The following is a 23,007-nucleotide window of genomic DNA, read 5'->3' as shown; positions in this document are numbered from 1 at the left end:
CAGCAATGCACAGCGCCTACAGAGTAAAAAAGATTTGCTTGTTGCAGTGAAATTCCCCACTATAAGCAATCATAGTATGAAAAAAAAAAAAATAAATAAATTTTAAAAAATCCTGATAAACTCCCTAGAGTGGCACTGTATTGCTCAGGTCCCAGTATGAAAATATATTATATATATATATATATATATATATATATATATATATATATATATATATATATATATATATATATAAAATTTTAAACAATTGAAAAATATTTTTTACTGCCACCAGCCAGTGTCCCCGCCACAGCAGTTATATGATGACGCTGTACTGCACTGGTGATGGTTAAAAAAAAAAAAAAAAAAAAAAAAGAAGAAGAAGGGGGACATTCATTTCTTCATTTTCCAATAAATTGTGACAAAAAAATTACAACTTCAAAAAACTCGCCATTCCTCTTACTAAATACCTTGGATTGTCTACTTTCCAAAAAAGGTTCATTTGGGGGATATTTGTACTGTTGTGGCATTTTCTGGCCACAAAAATTGAGGCCGTCAGTAGACCAGGAATGATCGATTTTCAGATATATCCCATAGTTTGTGGACTCTATAACCTTCCTACAGACTAAATAATATACACTGATTTGGGTTATTTTCACCAAAGAAATTTAGCAAAATACATTCTGGCCTAAACTTATGAAGAACGATTATTGATTTGCAAAATAAGAAAAGAAGAAAACTTTTTTTTTTTAATTTTCAGTAACTTTTTGTTTATTTAGCAAGAAATGAAAAACCCCAGCAGTGATTAAATACCACTAAAAGAAAGGTTTAGTTGTGTTAACAAAATTGTAAAAATGTAGTTTGTTTACAGTGTTACATGACCGCGCAATTGTCATTCAAACTGCGTCAGAGCTGAAAATTGGTCTGGGAAGAAAAAGGGGGGGGGGGGGTGAAAGTGCCCGGTATTGAAGGGGTTAAAAGCCCTACAACACGGTCATCAGAGGTTTATGGGAAGAGCTGAATGCTGGTTTGCTGTACCGGATTATTGAGGGATTTCCAGACACACAGAAGATATTGGAGGAGAAAAAGGATCCGCTGGGAGATCTTCCTATACAAACCCCCCAATTCCCCCACATATGACCAATACTATGGAAAGTCTCTGATGTCCGATTATCCAGCAATCATGGACAGTAAAAAGTAAACGTCCCGTGTGATCAGCTGACATGAAAAGGAGTCACTTCTGTACAGAGAGAGCAGCTGCAAGATGACCTATGACCCCAGAGAGGAAATGGAACATCCAATCCCAATAACCCCAGACCTTCACACATCTGATCCTTTCCTTTTCTAAGAAACAGCACAGGTGTTCTGTCAAAATATCCAACTCGTCAGAAACTCCAACTACTTAAAGTGGAGTGCCACCCAAAAGTGGAACTTCTGCTTTAAGCACTCCTCGCCCCTTATATGCCACATTTGGCATGTCATTATTTTTTTTTTTTGCGGGGGGGGGGAAATACCTGGTTTTTAGTGGGACTTCCTGTCCCACTTCCTCCTTTCTCTTCTCGACCGCCTAGGCAACCCCTCCCTGCTAGCAATCTTCTGGGACAAGTCACAGGTCCCAGAAGATTGCCTGGCCAATAGCAGAGCGCAGCGCGACTTACTCACGCGCAGAGCGCGCCTGGCCGTGAAGCTGTAAACGGTCACGGACTGTTGCCCACAGTTGCTATGACGGCGCTGCGGAGAGAGAGGGGGGGGGGGGGGGGGAGCGAGGCTCCGGGCGCCCACATCGCTGGACCCTGGGACAGGTAAGTGTCTATTAAAAGTCAGCAGCTACACTTTTTGTAGCTGCTGACTTTTAATAAACTAAAAAAAAAAACGGGTGGAACTCCTCTTTAACTTCCGCTTTCTTTAAAACATAGTTACATAGTTAGTCAGGTTGAAAAAAGACACAAGTTCATCTACTTCAATCATAAAAAAAAAAAAAAAAAAAAAAAAAATACCACAAACACATATACACAATCCTACACCCTTATGTATTTATACATGGTGATTATATCCCCCCTTAGACCCCTTTCACACTGGGGCGGTTTTCAGGCGTTATTGCGCTAAAAATACCGCCTGCAAACCGACCCAAAACAGCCGCTGCGGTTTGTTCAGTGTGAAAGCCCGAGGGTTTTCACACTGAAGCGGTGCGCTGGCAGGAGAAGAAAAAAACTCCTGCAAGCCGCATCTTTGGAGCGGTGAAGGAGCGGTGTATTCACCGCTCCTGCTCATTGAAATCAATGGGACAGCGCGGCTATACCGCGGCAATACCGCGGCTATAGCCGCGCTATGCGAGCGGTTTTAACCCTTTTTCTGCCGCCAGCGGGGGTTAAAACCGCACCGCTTGCAGCCGAATACAGCCGCAAAAATGACTGTAAAACAGCACTAAAAATAGCGCTGTTTTACCGCCGACGCCCCCACCGCCCCAGTGTGAAAGGGGCCTTATTCTCCTCTTCTCAAACCATCAGTAATTGGAGATTTTGAGGAATTTTGACAGAACACCGACTACCCCATAATACTGAGAGAATACGTCTGACCTCCGGCCCCTTCCCTTCAGTCTTGCACAGTTTTACAGAATCCTCTTTACTCTTCTCCGCTCATAGTTATTATACAGAATTTATACTGTATAGTGCCAACAGTGTCTGCAGCACTTTACAATATAAAGGGAGACAATACAGCAACAGTACAATTCAATACAAGAGGGTTAGGAGGGCCCTGCTCCCGGGAGCTTACAATCTAATAAATCATCATTTTGATATTTGCAGAACTCCTCCCAAAAGCCAGCCCACTGCTTGCATGAGGACTGAGGGCACCTGAGAGGAGTACTAGGGCAGAGCGCTGTGATCTTTACAGGAAGCACACTGACAGCCCCTCCCCACCATCCATGATCTTCCCATATTCCATAGAGTAGCACAGAGACCCAGTAATGAAAGATCTAACTAATGCTACTAGAATTAAACTAAATCTTCCTATGACTTACATCTGAGGAAGCGGCCATCTTGGCCTCTGTTTAACCACTTGCGGACCGCCCACCATCGTTATACGTCGGTACTTTGAAGAGGAGTATCGTTGTTATGGCAGAAGCTAGCTACCATAACCCCGGTATCTTCCTCTTCAGCGGGCGGTCCGCTTCAAGATAAAAGTGGTCTCTGTGGCGAATCCCTTTTATTGGCAGTGGGGGAGGGCCCCCCCCCCCGCCACGCTCCAGTGCCCTCCGCCACTTACCGGAGTCGGCGGCGGAGGCGATCGGATCCTTCTCCTGGCCTGACATAGAGATGAGTGAGGAGAAGATGGCCGCCATCTGTCTCCATAACATTGCAGGGCAGAAGTGACGAAAAAACATCACTTCCACCCACAGCTCTCAAAAGGGCCATTTCTTTTTTTTTTTTTTTTTTAGTATTTTTTTAACCCCTTCATTACCCGGCTATAAAATGACGTTCTCTACTTTTAGGGGGGATATCTGAATGATGCCTGCAGCTAGATGCATCAGATATCATTCTTTGCAGCTGGCGATTCTGTGCATGATAAGAACAATCATAGCGGCAGTTCCGCCGCTTGATCGTTCTTATAGGCGACGGGAGGGGATCTCCCGACGCCATCCGGTGCTTCTCTGAGCTCTCCCGTGCCATCGGGGGCACGGAGAAAGGATCGGCCAGTGGAGGATGAGGACGATAGAGATGACTGGTGACCAGATGCTGTCCTACGGGCAGGAAGTGGTTATAAAGTGTATCTATGGTCAAAATATAAAATCATATATTCGTTTCCACATTGTATTTCAATTATTTCTACCCTTCTCCTATTAATTTGAATGATCTGGACACTTCAAGTGAATTCTGTGACACATAGTCACTATGCCCTGTGGGTAGGCACGGCTGTGTCACATATTTCAGAGCCTACCTTATTTTTTAAGCACGTGATTAGAGAGCCAGAGGCTCTAATAGGCTTAAAAAAAAAAAAAGGGTGGGCATCCAGTTGTATGACTATAGCGAATAATTATTCGCTATTGTAACACAGATTCTGCCTCCCAGCCAATCAGGAAGCGGGTCCCGAGACCCGTAGGGAGGAGATGCACAGAGCGGACACCGCCGTGATGCCGAGAAGGAAACACAGAGGAAGCAGGCCACCCGGAGCGAAGCGCTGCCAGGGGTAAGTGTTGCGGGTGAACGGCTGACCGGGGGTTTGGATGAGGGTGGTGCAGGTGACCCGATGGGGGGGGGGGGTGACTGGCTGTGTACAGTTTGCCATCCCCCCAAGAAAATTTACCACCGGCCACCACTGCTGCCTTCCATACTACAGAGGTGATGAGGAGGAATTTCAGGAGGTGGAGCCAGTACGGGATTTTCTGCTTACAGTCAGCAAGGTACCATGGATAGTGCACTCAGTGGTACTTTCCTTTAGTACAGTATGTGCCCGGGGATGAATGCCCAGAATGCAGACTGCATTTTTGCCTGGGTGTGCATGCCACTTGGTGCACCACCCAGTCCTGCCCAGTCACAGCCGCTGTCACTCTCACAGAGTTTGACAGGCAGTTGGCTGGATGGTGCCTCTGTGCTGTACTTTCCTTTATGGTACTATGGGCCCAGGGACGACTGCCGCAGCTAAATGCCAAAGCCTCAAGCACCGGAGGTAAGTGCCCAGAGTACATGAGGCTGTAGTGGAGAAAGACAGCCAGCAGACAGGCAGCACTCACATGAAAGGAGATCATTCTAATAATCTTATGTTGGATTGTCATATAGAACTATTATTTGTATTGTTATTAAAATGCTGATCTTCTAAAATGAGAAAGTGTGTGTTGTGACCAGAGATCTCTTTCCATCATAAAATGGCAAACAGGCTAAAAAAAAAAAAATGGAGAAATGGAGAACTGCCCTCAGCAGAATTATAAACTAAATTGTCAAAAACAATATTTGATGGGAAAAAAAAAAAAAAAAAAAAAAAAAAATGAATCAGCAATTCTCATCTTTCATAAACAGACCACAGAGAGGAAGTGCAGAAAGGAAAAACAGGAAGCGAGCGTCTCCTGTACTCCACAATCTACACTGTGACCTGTAATGATGGGGAGATCTGATGGGAAGGAGATCCTGTTTGTCATTCATAATGGAAATCCCAGACAAGACCACTGCAGGCCCCTTGTTGTCTCTCACATACAGTAATAATGTCAAACATCCCTCTATCTCCGGGGGCCGGTCACACCAATAGCGGCACTAGAACGTAGCTGCTGGTGTGCGGTGCCAATTGCATTGCTTACCTTTTTTTTTTTTTTTTTTTTTTTTTTTTTTATGACCTTTATTGAAATGTCATACAGAGTAACATTTCATAAAAGTTCTACTGGCAGAAGTACGGTGCAGGGCAGTGGATCACGTCGCAGAGCGGTGTGCTAAATAAATGGATTTTTAATACAGCTTACCTGTAAAATCCTTTTCTTGAAGTACATCACGGGACACAGAGCACCATAATAATGACCAATTGGGTTCCTTTAGGTGATTGGACACTGGCAACCAATAGTAAGACGGTTCCTCACATATAACCCCTCCTATACAGGAAATACCTCAGTTTTGTAGCAAGCAATGACGATCCCAGAAAAGAGGGGAGGGACCTCTGTGTCCCGTGATGTACCTGGTGAACGTATGAACTGAAGACCAAGTGGCCGCTTTGCAAACCTGAGCCATAGACACCTGTTGGCGTACTGCCCATGATGCACTATCCCCGCTATTGGAGTGTGCTTTTAAATCCCAAGGTGGAACCTTGCGCCTTAATCCATACGCCTGGATAATAGTCTGGCGAATCCACCTAGATATAGTTGCCGGCTGTCCTTTTCCAGGACAAAAAGGCAGTCTTCCAAAAAGAGGCTGACATCTTTAAGTAAACTTTGATCGCCCTCACCACATCAAGCGAGTGAAGCGACCTTTCCTCCCTAGTTTTAGGGTTTGGAAAAAAGGAAGGTAGAATGATATCCTGATTCAAATGAAATTTGGAAACTATCTTTGGTAAAAAATCCGGACGAGGGCGCATGACCACTCTGTCCTGATGAAGAATCAAAAAAAGGTTCTTTGCAAGAAAGGGCGGCCAATTCTGACACCCTCCTAGCCGGCGTTATAGCCACCAAAAAAAACAATTTCCTGGCTAATAAGACAAACGGAATATGTCCAATAGGTTCAAACGGTTGACTCTAAGGCTGACAGCAGCAAATTTAGGTGCCAGGGACATAAAGGCGGTTTAACCGGCGGCCTCAGGTGCGTTACTCCCTTGACAAAAAGTTCGTACCAACGAATGGGATGCAATTGGTCTTTGGAAAAATACTGATAAGGCCGAAATCTGTCCTTTGTCGCTAAAGCCAGCTTCAAGTCTACTCCCGCTTGAAGAAAGGCAAGAACTCTTCCAATCGTATACCTACGAGGGTTCCACTTCCTTTCCTCACGCCAACAAATGTATGACTTCCAGACTCTATAATAGATAAACGCTAGAAAGTCAGTTTCTAGAGCTAATCAGAGTAGACAAGACTGAACCCATAATACCACAGTCTTTCAATACTCTGGTCTCAATAGCCATGCTATCAAATTCAGCAACCGTAAAGAAGGATGGAATATGGGTCCTTGAGACAACAGGTCTGGACGGCACGGAAGGACCAATGGGTCCTCCACTGCCAACTTCACAATCTCCGAGTACCAGGATCTCCGGGGCCACTAGGATCACTGGTTTTCGTTCCTCCTGTATTCTGCGTAGTAAGTGCGGCAGAATTTGGATCGGAGGGAAGGCATATATCAGAAAATACTGATCCCAAGGAACTACTAATGCGTCTATCCTGACAGCAAGCGGATCCTTGGTACTGGATACAAACCTGTCCAGCTCGGCATTGAATCTGGATGCCAGCAGATCCACATCTGGGGTCCCCCAGTGTTGGCAGATCTGTAGAAAAACCTCGGGATGCAGGGACCATTCCCCTGGCAACAATTTCTGGCGACTTAGGAAGTCTTCCTGCCAATTGTCCACCCCCGGTATAAACACTGCTGAAAGAAACAGCACATGCTTTTCTGCCCAAGTCAATATGTAATTTACTTCTCTTTGGGCTGCCCGACTCCCGGGACCTCCCTCGTGGTTGATATATGCCACTACCGTGGAGTTGTCGGACTGGACTCGGACAGGGAGACCCCGTAACCTGGACGTCCAGAAGCGCAGAGCCAGACGAGCTGCCCGAATCTCCAATAGATTGATGGGTAAGGAGCTTTATGCCTGGGACCATATTCCCTGGACAGACGCCTCCTCCAGGACTGCTCCACAGCCGAGACGACTGGCGTCTGTAGTTACCACTCTCCAAGCTGTTGGTGGAAAAGATTTTCCTTTTCTCAAATTGCTGTTTTTTAACAACCAAGAGAGGTTCCATTGTACCTGTGGGGACAGAACCATAGGATGATCTAAGGTTCGAGCAGACCTGTCCCAGGCTTCCAGAATACTGTTCTGGAACACCCTGGAATGGAACTGTGCATATGGAATTGCGTTGAAGGATGACACCATTTTGCCCAGCAACCTCATGCACAGCCAAATAGAAGGTCTTGGTTCTTTTTTCACCTTCTGGACGAGTTCCACTATGGAAACGACCTTTAAGGGGGGTAAAAAACACCCTTTCTTGGGCGGTGTTTAAGACCAGACCCAGATATACCAAGGCTTGGGTCGTACAAAGGGCTGACTTGTCCACATTTAGAATCCAACCTAGGCGTTGTAAAACCCGCACTGTTCTTGACAGGTTTTGGATCAGGATGGGGCAAGAGCAATCCCTCAGGAGAAGATCGTCCAGATATCCTACCACGGAAATCTTCTGGGACCTTAGGGATGCCAACACCTGGGCCAGAATCTTTGTGAAAACCCTGGGGGCCGTGGCTAGACCGAATGGCATTGCCACAAATTGAAAATGATGGCCCTCTACTGCGAAACGCAGAAACCTTTGAAGTGGTCTGAAGATCGGTACATGAAGGTATGCGTCCTTGATATCTATGGACACTAAATCTCCTTTTCTCAGAGATTTTATTATTGAACAAACCGACTCCATACGGAAGGACCGGACGTTTACAAGGAGGTTGAGAGCCTTGAGGTGCAAAATGGGCCTTACTTCCCCATTCGGCACGATAAAAAGGTTTGAGTAAAACCCCTTGAATCTCTCTTCGTGCGGAACCTTGACAATTACCCCCCTGCTTCAGCAGATGCTGCAAGGCTAGGAATAGACATTTCTTTTTCTCTGGATCCGATGGGACCCTTGAGTACAGAAAACGGTTTGGAGGAATTTCCCAGAACTCTATTCTGTAACCCTGTGATATAGTGGAAATAACCCATCTGTCTTGGACCAGTTCTTCCCAGGCATCCAAAAACAGCCAAAGCCTGCCCCCCACCCGTGAAGGGGCGTCCCTTCACAAGGTTGACTTGGAGTTGGACTTGGCTGGTTTTTGATTCCAGGGCTTCCTCTGACCCTGAGGCTTTTTAAAACCAGACAGCTGAGGCCGTCAATACCGCTTGGGGGAAGAAGCACTAGGTCCTGGAGCATTGGGAATTTTATAACAGGGTTGCATACCTCTCTTCTTAGTAGGGAGAAGGGCACTCTTTCCTCCAGAGATCTTTTGGATATATTTATCCAGATCCTCGCCAAACAAGCGTTCTCCATGGAATGGAAAAGCTGCAAGTAGCCTCTTGCATGGCGTCTCAGCAGACCAGTTCTTTAGCCACAAAACCCTGCGCATATGTATGGACAGTAACGCAAAACAAGACATTTGCTGTATTGAGTCTTTCAATGCGTCCACTGCAAAACAAAGCCTGAGGAAGCTCTGACAATTCCTCGGTAGGTTCCTCTTGACAAGGCAGGTTTTTTTAATTAGCCTTTTAAAACGGTGTTTTAGGGATTGGCAAATCCCAATAGCTGCAACTTCTGGCTGAACTGCTGCACCAGCCACCACAAAAGAGGCTTTTAATAAGGACTCTAGCTTTTTAATCGGCCGGATCCTTAAATACCTGGGCATTATCCACTGGGCAGGTTAAATTCTTATTCACTGAAGAAAAGGTGGCATCCACCAAAGGTGTAACCCATCTCTTCCTGAACTTTTCCTCCATAAGAAGATAGAAAACCTTTTTGGAGGCAAGTATATCCTGTCAGGATGATCCCAGTCTGCATAAACCACCTGCTCCAATAATGGATGCAAAGGGAACGCTTGGGAACCTTGCTGAGGTCGCAAGGATCCCAAAGTAGAAAAGGAGAGTCCAGACTCCTGAACCGGGGGTAACTTAAACCAAACTCTTACCATCTCAGTCAGATCGGATAAACAATTTCTGGGAATGGGAGGCTGAAATTGGCTCCTCTGAACCTGAGTCCTCAGCCGAGGATTCTTCATCCTCGCCTTCCTCCCTGTCTTTTATGGCCACCTCCTCCAAATCCTCTGCCCATTCTGGTTCCAGATCACCTGGACCCATCTGGCTATAAGAGTCCTGGTGCTCTAGTGATTCTCCACTTGGCCCGGGCTCAGGGGAGGGAGATCTATTACACTTCTTCCCGCCCTATGTTACAGAAGCAATCATGCCAGATATTTTGCCTTCAAGGCCCGCTAATGCAGATGCCAAATCATCCTTTGTAACATAAGCCGAGGCAGGAATAGTGTCCACTATGCCTGACAAATGCAATGGCTCAGCCAGGCCAGATGCTGCAGGTCTTACAGGGGAGACTGAGGCTGTATCAGCATGGGGCTGGTCTCCTGTTTTCAAGGGAGGTACTCTTACCCCTGTGCTTGCCCTGCTCCCTGTACCTCGTTTCCTGAAGACATTGCTTACATACGAGGAAAAAAGTACTACCTCAAACTGTAACCAGTGTTTAACCTGTCGCAACTGTGTCCAACAACCTCCAGACTCACGTGCCCAAGTATCGCTCTGTGCTGTCCCAGCACACGCCAGGAGCTCCAGCTCCTTATAAAGCCTAACCTGGCAGTGGACTGAGCGCAATGCCCGTGCCCGCGCGACCAGCGGCATGCACGGCGCATCTGCCATGCCCAGATGCCCGCCACGCATCTGTGACGAGCACAGCAGCGGTGCACACTGATGGCGCGCACAATGGCGGCGCAAACCCCCAGCTCTGCCGATCCCCCCGCTCGGTAGTAACCCCCAGCTCTGCCGATCCCCCCGCTCCGTAGTAACCCCCAGCTCTGCCGATCCCCCCGCTCCGTAGTAACCCCCAGCTCTGCCGATCCCCCCGCTCCGTAGTAACCCCCAGCTCTGCCGATCCCCCCGCTCCGTAGTAACCCCCAGCTCTGCCGATCCCCCCGCTCCGTAGTAACCCCCAGCTCTGCCGATCCCCCCGCTCCGTAGTAACCCCCAGCTCTGCCGATCCCCCCGCTCCGTAGTAACCCCCAGCTCTGCCGATCCCCCCGCTCCGTAGTAACCCCCAGCTCTGCCGATCCCCCCGCTCCGTAGTAACCCCCAGCTCTGCCGATCCCCCCGCTCCGTAGTAACCCCCAGCTCTGCCGATCCCCCCGCTCCGTAGTAACCCCCAGCTCTGCTGATCCCTCGCTTCGTAGTAACCCCCAGTTCTGCTAATCCCCCGCTCCGTAGTAACCCCCAGTTCTGCTGATCCCCCGCTCCGTAGTAACCCCCAGTTCTGCCGATCCCCTGCTCCGTAGTAAACCCCAGTTCTGCCGATCCCCCGCTCCGTAGTAACCCCCAGTTCTGCTGATCCACCACTCAGTAGTAACCCCCCTCCATTCGTCCTGTTCATGGTTACACCAAAAGTGAAGGAAAAATTTTGAGATGTCATCAAAATAGGAAATCACCCAATGGGGACACTAGTTCTGGTGACAATCAGGAATTCCCTCACTTTGGTGGGATTTTCTCTCGTTTCCGGTTTTGGCTTTGGAAAAGTGAATGGAAATCTCCCTAATCGGACAACTGACAAGGCTTATAACCCTCCCTTCTATCAAAAATTATAATATAGATATACTTTAATAGAGACTTTAGGTTTCTGTTAAAGTGGTCCTAAGGGCTGAAGGGTTTTTACCTTCATACAGTCTATGCATGAAGATAAAAAAAACCTGTGTGCAGCAGCCCTCCCTCCCTAATTCTTACCCGAGCCCCCTCCAATCCAGCAATGTTCACGATAGCCTCAGCTGTCCTGGGACTCCCCTCTTCATTGGCTGAGACAGACAATCCCCACAAATAGAGCTTTCTTTTGGTGGTATTTGATCACCTCTGCGGTTTTTATTTTTTGCGCTATAAACAAAATAGCGACAATTTTGAAAAAAAATGCATTATTTTTTACTTTTTGCTATAATAAATATCCCCAAAAAATAATTGAAAAAAAATTTTATTTCCTCAGTTTAGGCCGATACATATTCTTGTACATATTTTTGGTAAAAAAAAAAAAAAAAAAACGCAATAAGCGATTGATTGGTTTGCGCAAAAGTTATAGCGTTTACAAAATAGTGGATAGTTTTATGGCATTTTTATTAATTTTTTTTTTTTTTACTAGTAATGGCGGCGATCAGCGATTTTTATTGTGATTGCGACATTATGGCGGACACATCGGACATTTGACACATTTTTGGGACCATTGTCATTTATACAGCAATCAATGCTATAAAAATGCACTGATTCCTGTGTAAATGACATTGGCAGTGAAAGGGCTAACCACTAGGGGGCGGGGGAGGGGTTAAGTCAGTACTAGGGATGCGTTTCTAACTGTAGGGGGGATGGGTTGTGTGTGACATGTCACTGATCTCTGCTCCCGATGACAGGGAGCAGAGACTTGTCACTAGGCAGAACGAGGAGATGCTGGTTTACATTAGCATCTCCCCGTTCGTCCTCTCCGTGAGGCGATCACGGGTATCCCCGCAGCGATCGAGTCCACGTGACCTGACTCACGGAGCTCGCGGCGCGCATGCAATGGCACGGCGGGGAATTCAAATGGGACTTACAGGTACGCCCATTTGCCCAGCCGTGCCATTCTGCCGACGTACATCGCCGTGCGCCACTTGACATCCGCGCTATAGCCGAATGATTGCCACAGCGTGGACCTGAATTTCCGGGAAGCCGTCATATGACGGCCTCCCCTGTGCACGCACCCTGTGGAGCGCGCTGTGATCACCGAGTCACTGAGACTCGGGTGATCACCAATCCGGTCCCGGCCCCTTACCATGTGATCAGCTATCAACCAATGACAGCTGATCACATGATCAAAACAAAAGCTCTGTGATCGTTTTTTTTTTCTCCTCACACTGAAAGCGCAAGGAGAAAAAAAGCCGATCACCGGCTTATCAGCAAGGGACATCGGTCCCGAAGAGGAAGAGGCAATTATGCCTCATACGTGCCACCAGTACCCCCTGCCAGTGCCAACTGCCATTGCCACCTGACAGTGCCCACCATCAATGCCCACCAGTGGTGCCAATCAGTGCCACCTAGCAGTGCTGCCTATCAGTGTAACCGATCAGTGCCCATCACTGCCACCCATCACTGCTGCCTCATCAGCGTACATCAATGAAGGAAAAAAAAATTACCTTTTTTAAAATTTTATAACAAAATATAAAAAAAAATAATTTTTTTTTTTTTTTTTTTTTAAATTTGGTCTTTTTACATTTTTTTTTTAAACAAACAATAAAAACCGCAGAGGTGATCAAATATCACCAAAAGAAAGCTCTATTTGTGGGGAAAAAATGATAAAAATTTCATTTGGGTACAGTGTTGTATGACCGCGCAATTGTCAAAGTGCGTCAGCGCTGAAAGCTGAAAATTGGTCTGGGCAGGAGGGGGTTTAAGTGCCCAGTACACAAGTGGGTAAAGACGAGGAGGTGGGTACAGTCTGTATTCTCATCAGTAGGTTCACTGACACTGCTGGGAAAGATCTCGGGAGCTCTGACAGAACATTGTTATTGTTTTTTGTGATGTGGAGGAAGAGCGGGACACACAGCTGTTTGGATTCTTCCCCAATTCATTGCAGCATTCTATAATCCTCACTGGTGACTCCCCGAGGACACAAAGGATTTCTAAATCTGTTTATGAAGATAAAATTACACAGAAAACAAGAATCTCCTATTTAGGACACAAACCTCACATTGACCTTCCACCAACTTCCCCAAAATGTATTATTAACCAAAGCTTCGGCATGAGAGATTGTGATATTACACGAGACCAAACCTGTTGCCACCCACATAACACACAAAGCTCTCACATACACCATCAAAAGTATTGGGACGCCTGCCTTTACACACACATGAGCTTTAGGGTTCAATATTAGGTTGGTCCACCCTTTGCAGCTATAACAGCTTCAACTCTTCTGGGAAGGCCGTCCACAAGGTTTAGGAGTGTGTCTATGGGAATGTTTGACCATTCTTCCAGAAGATCATTTGTGAGGTCAGGCACTGATGTTGGACGAGAAGGCCTGGCTCGAAGTCTCTGCTCTAATTCATCCCAAAGGTGTTCTAAAGGGGTTGAGGTCAGGACTGCTTTGTGCACTGGTCCAATCATTTGGTGGAGGGGGGATTATGGTGTGGGGTTGTTTTTCAGGGGCTGGGTTTGGCCCCTTAATTCCAGTGAAGGGAACTCTTAAGGGGTCAGCATACCAAGACATTTTGGACAATTTCATGCTCCCAACTTTGTGGGAACAGTTTGGGGACGGCCCCTTCCTGTTCCAACATGACTGCGGACCAAAGCAAGGTCCATATAGACATAGATGAGTGAGTTTGGGGTGGAGGAACTTGATTGCCACCATTACTAGTAAAATAAATAAAATACCCCATAGTTGGTAGGGACACTATAGCTTTTGCGCAAACCAATCAATATACACTTGTTGGGATTATTTTGTTTTTTTTTTTTAATATGTAGCAGAATACATATTGGTCTAAATTGATGAAGAAATTGGATTTTGTTACTTTTTTTGTTGGATAAGTTTTAAAGCAACGAGCACGGCCCTCCGATTCCTCCTGTATTGTAACTATACTGTCTGCCCTCACATTGGAAATCGCTGAGCAAACTGTTGGCGCTATATAAATCCTGAATAATAATAATAATAATAATAATAATAATAATAATAATAATAGAAGTAAAAAAAAAATAATTGGTCTTTTTTGTTTATAGCGTACAAAAAATCAAAACCACAGGAGGTGATCAAATACCACCAAAAGAAAGCTCTATTTGTGGGAAAAAAGGTCATACACTTTATGTGGGTACAGTGCCGCAGGACCGCACAATTGTCAGTTAAAGAAACGCAGTGCTGTATTGCAAAAAATGGCCTAGTCATGAAGGGGGGAGTAAATCTTCCAGATGCTGAAGTGGTTAAAGACTGTTAAAAAAAAAAAAACCACACAGGTAGAGACTCCTGACAACTTACAGGGCATCACTGGCACATAACAAGAGACCAATGCCACATTATATTGTACATGGCACACTTCTGCTGCTCACCAAATCAAGACACTCGGTGGACAGTAATAAAAAAACTTGACATAGGCCCCAATCCCCCCCCCCATATTACAAAAATACTTTACTACTCCAACTACTTGCAGGCAATCGGCTCATCTGTAAATGAAGGGACTGCTGATCAGATTAAACTCCCCAGTGTCAGCTGGACCTGAGGCTACAGATACACGCTCAGGACGGATCTACATTACACCCTCAGGACGGACCTACATTACACCCTCAGGACGGACCTACATTACACCCTCAGGACGGACCTACATCACACCCTCAGGACGGATCTACATCACACCCTCAGGACGGATCTACATCACACCCTCAGGACGGACCTACATTACACCCTCAGGACGGACCTACATTACACCCTCAGGACGGATCTACATCACACCCTCAGGACGGACCTACATCACACCCTCAGGACGGACCTACATCACACCCTCAGGACGGACCTACATCACACCCTCAGGACGGACCTACATCACACCCTCAGGACGGACCTACATCACACCCTCAGGACGGATCTACATTACACCCTCAGGACGGACCTACATTACACCCTCAGGACGGACCTACATCACACCCTCAGGACGGACCTACATCACACCCTCAGGACGGATCTACATTACACCCTCAGGACGGACCTACATCACACCCTCAGGACGGACCTACATCACACCCTCAGGACGGACCTACATCACACCCTCAGGACGGATCTACATCACACCCTCAGGACGGATCTACATCACACCCTCAGGACGGATCTACATCACACCCTCAGGACGGATCTACATCACACCCTCAGGACGGATCTACATCACACCCTCAGGACGGATCTACATCACACCCTCAGGACGGATCTACATCACACCCTCAGGACGGACCTACATCACACCCTCAGGACGGACCTACATCACACCCTCAGGACGGACCTACATCACACCCTCAGGACGGACCTACATCACACCCTCAGGACGGACCTACATCACACCCTCAGGACGGATCTACATCACACCCTCAGGACGGATCTACATCACACCCTCAGGACGGATCTACATCACACCCTCAGGACGGATCTACATCACACGCTCAGGACGGATCTACATTACACCCTCAGGACGGACCTACATGCGCACTTACATTTAATAGCACAGATGAAATACATAGAAGACAGCCTTTTACCTGCCAAAGGATTTGTAATTCTGTCCATTCAGGCCTGAGATTTACACAGCTCTAACACATATCACAGCCCTCTCTGGCAGGGGAAGGAACCTAAACTTTCTGTGCTGCAGTTGCACTTTCACTTACAAGTCTTTTCCCCATCCTAACCCTGTGACTGGATAGTGAAAAGAAAAGCAGCACACTAGTGATCTGACCTCTTTGTCACTGTGCTCTTCCCTCCTATCAGCATGCTTTTTTGCACTGCAGCACGCCTGAGTGGCTTCTTGTGCTGCTTCTTCCTCCCTCAGTCTGAGCTCTGCTGTGCAGGGACAACAAGAGGATGACACCAAGCAAATATCAATTCAGATATTACAGTGCTTGCATTCAGCAAAAAGTTCATTAAATGATAACTGGAGAGTTGCATTAATGTGTTCCTGGGGATCATCTATAACCACTATGCACTCTCACTCTTTTACATAAGGACTGTTTGTGTTGCCTCATAGCAACAAATGAGATTCAGATTTGCACTGGAAAAGGGAAAGCTGTGTGCTGATGATGAATGGGGCCCCATGTAATATTTCTGGTTTCCATGTGGCTGACTATTCCCAGCGGAGTCTGAGGATCTCAGGCTCTATACTGTCTGTTCCTATGACACAAGCAGCCATTACCAGGAGACCTGACATAAAAAGAAGAGGGACGTCAGTCTGCAGCTCTATATATACACACGTCCTCCATGTATAGATCTGCCCTGGTCTGACACACAGCAGCCTCTGGCTGACCCCCTCTGGGAAATGTCACATGTATTTCTGTCCCACATGCTGTATTTATTATCTGCTTCACCCACCAGTGCAGGCCGGGGGGGCAGTCATTGGGGTTTTATAGGAAAGTCAGGAATCTCAGGGGCAAGAGCACATTGTGGGATCTACCTGTAATAAGACAGAACAGGACAACCAAACGGGACCTTTTAGGTACAGTCACTGGAATTCATAAAGAATGTATTAGACTCTCTAGAATTGTGCTGTGCCTCTGCACCACAAATGTCCGTCTGCAACAAAAATTCATGTACCCTCGTTAGGTCACTGGCAGCATCACTGGTTGCTACGGCGCTGGCGGCTGCAGCGCAGCATCACTGGTTGCTATGGCTCTGGTGGCTGCGGTCATAGCAAGCATTGATGAATCCTCAGCCTGTTCAGTTGCTGACCAGGAGAATCCCATTACTGACCAAATATGGCAATTGCCATAATGACATCATTCAACAACGGCTGGGGTGCCATTCACAGAACACCTTGTATTTTTCTCAATGAATGCAAGGCGTTCTCTGACTGGATAAGGAGGAGAGGCAGGATGGCAATGTCCTGATTTCCACCTCATCCAATCAGAGAACGTGTTACACTTGTTGAGAAATGCAAGCCGTTCTGTGTCGCTGCAGATTACTGCAATGCTACAGTGTGAATGGGCCCTAAATGGGTTAAGAAGGCACAGGAGCAGACAAAAAAAAAAACAAACAAAAAAAACCCCCATGAAGCATTTCTGACATAGGGCACCACAACGCATGGTAGTGCTCTATAATGTGATGTGATGCTCTGCTACACACGTACATTGGAGCTGCGCTGCCTTGGTGCAATGGGGTGCCATTCAAAATGAATCAAACTGCAGACTGCTAATGCACATGTGTTACCACAATGCCCCCCATACAGTGTGTCTCAGCCCCATAGGCTGGTGTAGGTGGCACGTGAAGTACCTGTATGCAGCCTCAGTATGGCCGCCCTCTCTGATCCAGGCTGATGTCCCGGTGATCACATCAGACTGAACAACAATGATATAAAACCCTCCATTGTAAACACAAACATGGCTGATAACCAGGAGCACATGATGATATATGGCAGCCTCTCAAATATTGCTGAGATCAGGGATAGCCAGGGGATCTGCAGCTGAGGTGGAACTACAAGTCACAGAACACCTTGCCAAGCAGGCACCTTAGTCTCTTAGTCCCTCCTGCAGAGCTATTGTGTTCTGCTGGTGGGGAGCCTTTCCTTTCAGTAGAACACAAAATGATTACTGATAGTGGCCACCAGCAGTGATCGCATGCAAAAAAAATAAGAAATCAAACAGGCTGGTTGTACTGAAATGATCAATGGATTGATTTCAGAACAACCAGCCTGCCCATGGATGGATTGAACCTTGGTTGGTCCCTGCTGAACTGGCTGGATGTAGACGTCTTTCATTCACACATCAATGGAAGGCAGGAATGGAAGCAATTACAGTCCAGGAGAGGAGGCTGTACTACTGTGCAAGACTGAAGGGAAGGCCGGGGGGGGGTCAAATATAAGCCCTGATAAAGGGGGGTGAAATGACAGTCCCAGAAACGTGTTGGCTTTACAATATATCAAAAGAATACATTTATATTAGCCACTTGATGACCTTTTCTGGCACTTTTTTCTCTACAATTTATTTTTTTTGTTAGCAGAGCCCCTAGGGAATAAAATGGAGATCGTTGCAATTTTTTATGTCACACGGTATTTGCGCAGCAGTTTTTCAAACAAATTTTTTGGGGGAAAAAAAAAAACACACAGCGATACTTCACACGTGGAGTTTGAATGCCATTTACATATGTGGGCGTGACCTACGTAAGCATTCGCTTCTGCGTGCAAACATGCGGCGGTGGGAGCTTTTTTTTTTTTTTTTTTTTTTAACACTTTTCCTTTAATTTCTTTTTTTGATCACTTTTATTGCTATTACAAGGACTGTCTCTTTACAGAAAGATCTAGGGGTCTATATCCTTTATATTGATCCTGAGATCAAAATAAATTAAATCGATCTCAGGCTTTCCAGCAAAAAAAAAAAAAAAAAAACCTGCAGCGTTTACATCTGCTGGCACTGTGACGTCATAACATCGCTTCCAGGCTCTGAGGGTCATAGAGATGGCTGGGGACTATCAGGTCCACAGCCAGGTTTATGGTAAACCACCGCCAGATTCATTCTCCAGCTCCCCGATCACCGCTAGGATGGCTTTTACACTGCAGTGAATCGCTGGCTGAAAATAAAAGATATCCGGATGATGCCTGTAGCTGCACCCATCCTCCAGATATCTCCACTTCAAGTCCCCGACGTCATATGATGTCAACGTGGGGGAAGTGGTTACAATTTTGTACAGGTTACCTGTTTAGAGTTACAGAGTCCTCCAAAACCATAGAGGCAATCAGAGACGATCTGGTCTCTGTTCGCCTCTGTGACCAGTCGGCCGCACCGTCAGATCATTTCTTGGGCACGCTGGTAAAAACGGCAAGCCCAAGAAACACTGGCGAACGACGGGAGGAGGGGAGCGCTGCTTCAGAAAGCGACCCAGCAGCTAATGAGCCACTCAGATTGCTTTTAGGAGGAAGCCAGCAGCTGCATGAAAAATAAAAAACAAACAATATCGGGGTTATGGTTGATATCTTCAGTCATAACCCTGGTAATCCACTTGCACACCACAACTTATATATACGTATTGTGATCGACCCCCCCCCCCCCCCCATCAGATACCGACACCAACCCCTCCCCCCCATCAGATACCGACACAACCCCTCCCCCCCATCAGATACCGACACCAACCCCTCCCCCAATCAGACACCGACACCAACCCCTCCCCCCCCCCCCCATCAGACACCGACACCAACCCCTCCCCCCCATCAGATACCGACACAACCCCCCCCCCCATCAGATACCGACACCAACCCCTCCTCCCCCCCCATCAGATACCGACACCAACCCCTCCCCCCCCCCCCATCAGATACCGACACCAACCCCTCCCCCCCCCCCCCCATCAGATACCGACACCAACCCCTCCCCCCCCCCCCCCATCAGATACCGACACCAACCCCTCCCCCCCCCCATCAGATACCGACACCAACCCCTCCCCCCCCCCCCATCAGATACCGACACCAACCCCTCCCCCCCCCCCATCAGATACCGACACCAACCCCTCCCCCCCCCCATCAGATACCGACACCAACCCCTCCCCCCCATCAGATACCGACACCAACCCCTCCCCCCCCCCCCCCCCCCATCAGATACCGACACCAACCCCCCCCCCCCCCCATCAGATACCGACACCAACCCCTCCCCCCCCCCCAGATACCGACACCAACCCCTCCCCCCCCCAGATACCAACACCAACCCCTCCCCCCCCCCAGATACCAACACCAACCCCTCCCCCCACCCATCAGATACCAACACCAACCCCTCCCCCCACCCATCAGATACCAACACCAACCCCCCCCACCCATCAGATACCAACACTAACCCCCCCCCCCATCAGATGCCAACCCCCCCATTAGATACCAACACCAACCCCCCCCCCCATCAGATACCGACATCAGCCCCTCCCCCCCATCTGATACCGACACCCCCCCCCCATCTCCTCTTCTATGTTCTGTCATAACCCAGATACCACCAGTCACCTGAGACAGAGAAGCAGAGCACAGTACAGCAATGATATAGAGGTGTACACAGCTCTCAGTGTAGTAGCAGTGTACGGCGCGGTAGCGCTCTCAGTGTAGTAGCAGTGTACGGCGCGGTAGCGCTCTCAGTGTAGTAGCAGTGTACGGTGCGGTAGCGCTCTCAGTGTAGTAGCAGTGTACGGTGCGGTAGCGCTCTCAGTGTAGTAGCAGTGTACGGTGCGGTAGCGCTCTCAGTGTAGTAGCAGTGTACGGTGCGGTAGCGCTCTCAGTGTAGTAGCAGTGTACGGTGCAGTAGCAGTGTACAGTGCGGTAGCGCTCTCAGTATAGTAGCAGTGTACGGTGCGGTAGCACTCAGTGTAGTAGCAGTGTACAGTGTAGGAGCACTCTCAGTGTAGTAGCAGTGTACGGTGCAGTAGCGCTCTCAGTGTAGTAGCAGTGTACAGTGCGGTAGCGCTCTCAGTGTAGTAGCAGTGTACAGTGCGGTAGCGCTCTCAGTGTAGTAGCAGTGTACAGTGCGGTAGCAGTGTACAGTGCGGTAGCGCTCTCAGTGTAGTAGCAGTGTACGGTGCGGTAGCACTCAGTGTAGTAGCAGTGTACAGTGTAGGAGCACTCTCAGTGTAGTAGCAGTGTACGGTGCGGTAGCGCTCTCAGTGTAGTAGCAGTGTACAGTGCGGTAGCGCTCTCAGTGTAGTAGCAGTGTACAGTGCGGTAGCGCTCTCAGTGTAGTAGCAGTGTACAGTGCGGTAGCGCTCTCAGTGTAGTAGCAGTGTACAGTGCGGTAGCGCTCTCAGTGTAGTAGCAGTGTACAGTGCGGTAGCGCTCTCAGTGTAGTAGCAGTGTACGGTGCGGTAGCGCTCTCAGTGTAGTAGCAGTGTACGGTGCGGTAGCGCTCTCAGTGTAGTAGCAGTGTACAGTGCGGTAGCGCTCTCAGTGTAGTAGCAGTGTACAGTGCGGTAGCAGTGTACAGTGCGGTAGCGCTCTCAGTGTAGTAGCAGTGTACGGTGCGGTAGCACTCAGTGTAGTAGCAGTGTACAGTGTAGGAGCACTCTCAGTGTAGTAGCAGTGTACGGTGCGGTAGCGCTCTCAGTGTAGTAGCAGTGTACAGTGCGGTAGCGCTCTCAGTGTAGTAGCAGTGTACAGTGCGGTAGCGCTCTCAGTGTAGTAGCAGTGTACAGTGCGGTAGCGCTCTCAGTGTAGTAGCAGTGTACAGTGCGGTAGCGCTCTCAGTGTAGTAGCAGTGTACGGTGCGGTAGCGCTCTCAGTGTAGTAGCAGTGTACGGTGCGGTAGCGCTCTCAGTGTAGTAGCAGTGTACAGTGCGGTAGCGCTCTCAGTGTAGTAGCAGTGTACAGTGCGGTAGCGCTCTCAGTGTAGTAGCAGTGTACAGTGCGGTAGCGCTCTCAGTGTAGTAGCAGTGTACAGTGCGGTAGCGCTCTCAGTGTAGTAGCAGTGTACAGTGCAGTAGCGCTCTCAGTGTAGTAGCAGTGTACAGTGCAGTAGCGCTCTCAGTGTAGTAGCAGTGTACAGTGCAGTAGCGCTCTCAGTGTAGTAGCAGTGTACAGTGCAGTAGCGCTCAGTGTAGTAGCAGTGTACAGTGCAGTAGCGCTCTCAGTGTAGTAGCAGTGTACAGTGCAGTAGCGCTCTCAGTGTAGTAGCAGTGTACAGTGCAGTAGCAGTGTACAGTGCAGTAGCGCTCTCAGTGTAGTAGCAGTGTACAGTGCAGTAGCGCTCTCAGTGTAGTAGCAGTGTACAGTGCAGTAGCAGTGTACAGTGCGGTAGCGCTCTCAGTGTAGTAGCAGTGTACGGTGTGGTAGCACTCAGTGTAGTAGCAGTGTACAGTGCAGTAGCGCTCTCAGTGTAGTAGCAGTGTACAGTGCAGTAGCGCTCTCAGTGTAGTAGCAGTGTACAGTGCAGTAGCAGTGTACAGTGCAGTAGCGCTCTCAGTGTAGTAGCAGTGTACAGTGCGGTAGCGCTCTCAGTGTAGTAGCAGTGTACGGTGTGGTAGCACTCAGTGTAGTAGCAGTGTACAGTGCAGTAGCGCTCTCAGTGTAGTAGCAGTGTACGGTGCGGTAGCACTCAGTGTAGTAGCAGTGTACAGTGTAGTAGTGCTCTCAGTGTAGTAGCAGTACAGTGATGTGTAAATTCTATGACCCGACTCCCAGGACATGCAGTTCCAGGCTCCTGGCAGGAGGTTTTCTTATACATTTAGAACTGCAGTGGGTAAGTGGAACGGTTTACTTTTTCTTTAGAGCTGGTGGTTGGCTCTTGTAAAAGCAATCTGAGTGCATGTTGTAAAGCGCTGTGCAAACTGTTGGCTCTATATAAATCTTGTGTACTAACAACCCCCCCCCCACCCCCCTTTTCACTGCCTTCAGTGGGCTGTCCCATCCCATCAGGTAACCTGATCAACCAGCCGGCTGATCACAGAGGAGGACAAAGACCAGTGTTCCGTCAGAATTGGTAACGAAAGTGACATTATATAGTTACATAGTAGGTGAGGCAAAAAAAAAAAAAAAAGGGAGACACAAGTCCAACCTATGTGTGTGATTATATGTCAGTATTACATTATATATCTCTGTATGTTGCGGTCATTCAGGTGATTATCTAATAGTTTTTTTAAACTATCGATGCTCCCCGCTGAGACCACCGCCTGTGGAAGGGAATTCCACATCCTCGCCGCTCTTACAGGAAAGAACCCTCTACGTAGTTTAAGGTTAAACCTCTTTTCTTCTAAATTTAATGAGTGTCCACGAATCTTGTTAAACTCCCTTCTGCGAAAAAGTGGAGTTGATCCCCCTTTTAATGCCAATATTCTGTATGCTTTGTTATGCATTGCATGCCATTGCTGAGCCTATCATCTACTAGGACCCCCAGGTCCTTTTCCATCCTAGATTCCCCCAGAGGTTCTCCCCCCAGTGTATAGATTGCATTCATATTTTTGCCACCCAAATGCATTATTTTACA

The 23,007-nt window shown here is 47.9% G+C and overlaps 1 protein-coding gene across 1 annotated transcript in view; it reads right to left on the bottom strand.

Annotated features, from left to right (window-relative positions):
* Positions 1–23,007, bottom strand: part of PGM2L1 (phosphoglucomutase 2 like 1) — a gene marked incomplete in the record, with an annotated part of 107,427 nt that overhangs the window by 78,396 nt on the left and 6,024 nt on the right.

Source organism: Aquarana catesbeiana, linkage group LG02 (assembly GCF_042186555.1).
Source record: "Aquarana catesbeiana isolate 2022-GZ linkage group LG02, ASM4218655v1, whole genome shotgun sequence".
NCBI lineage: Eukaryota > Metazoa > Chordata > Amphibia > Anura > Ranidae > Aquarana > Aquarana catesbeiana.
Note: the sequence above shows the minus strand (reverse complement) of the source record. Positions and strands in the feature narration are given on the sequence as shown.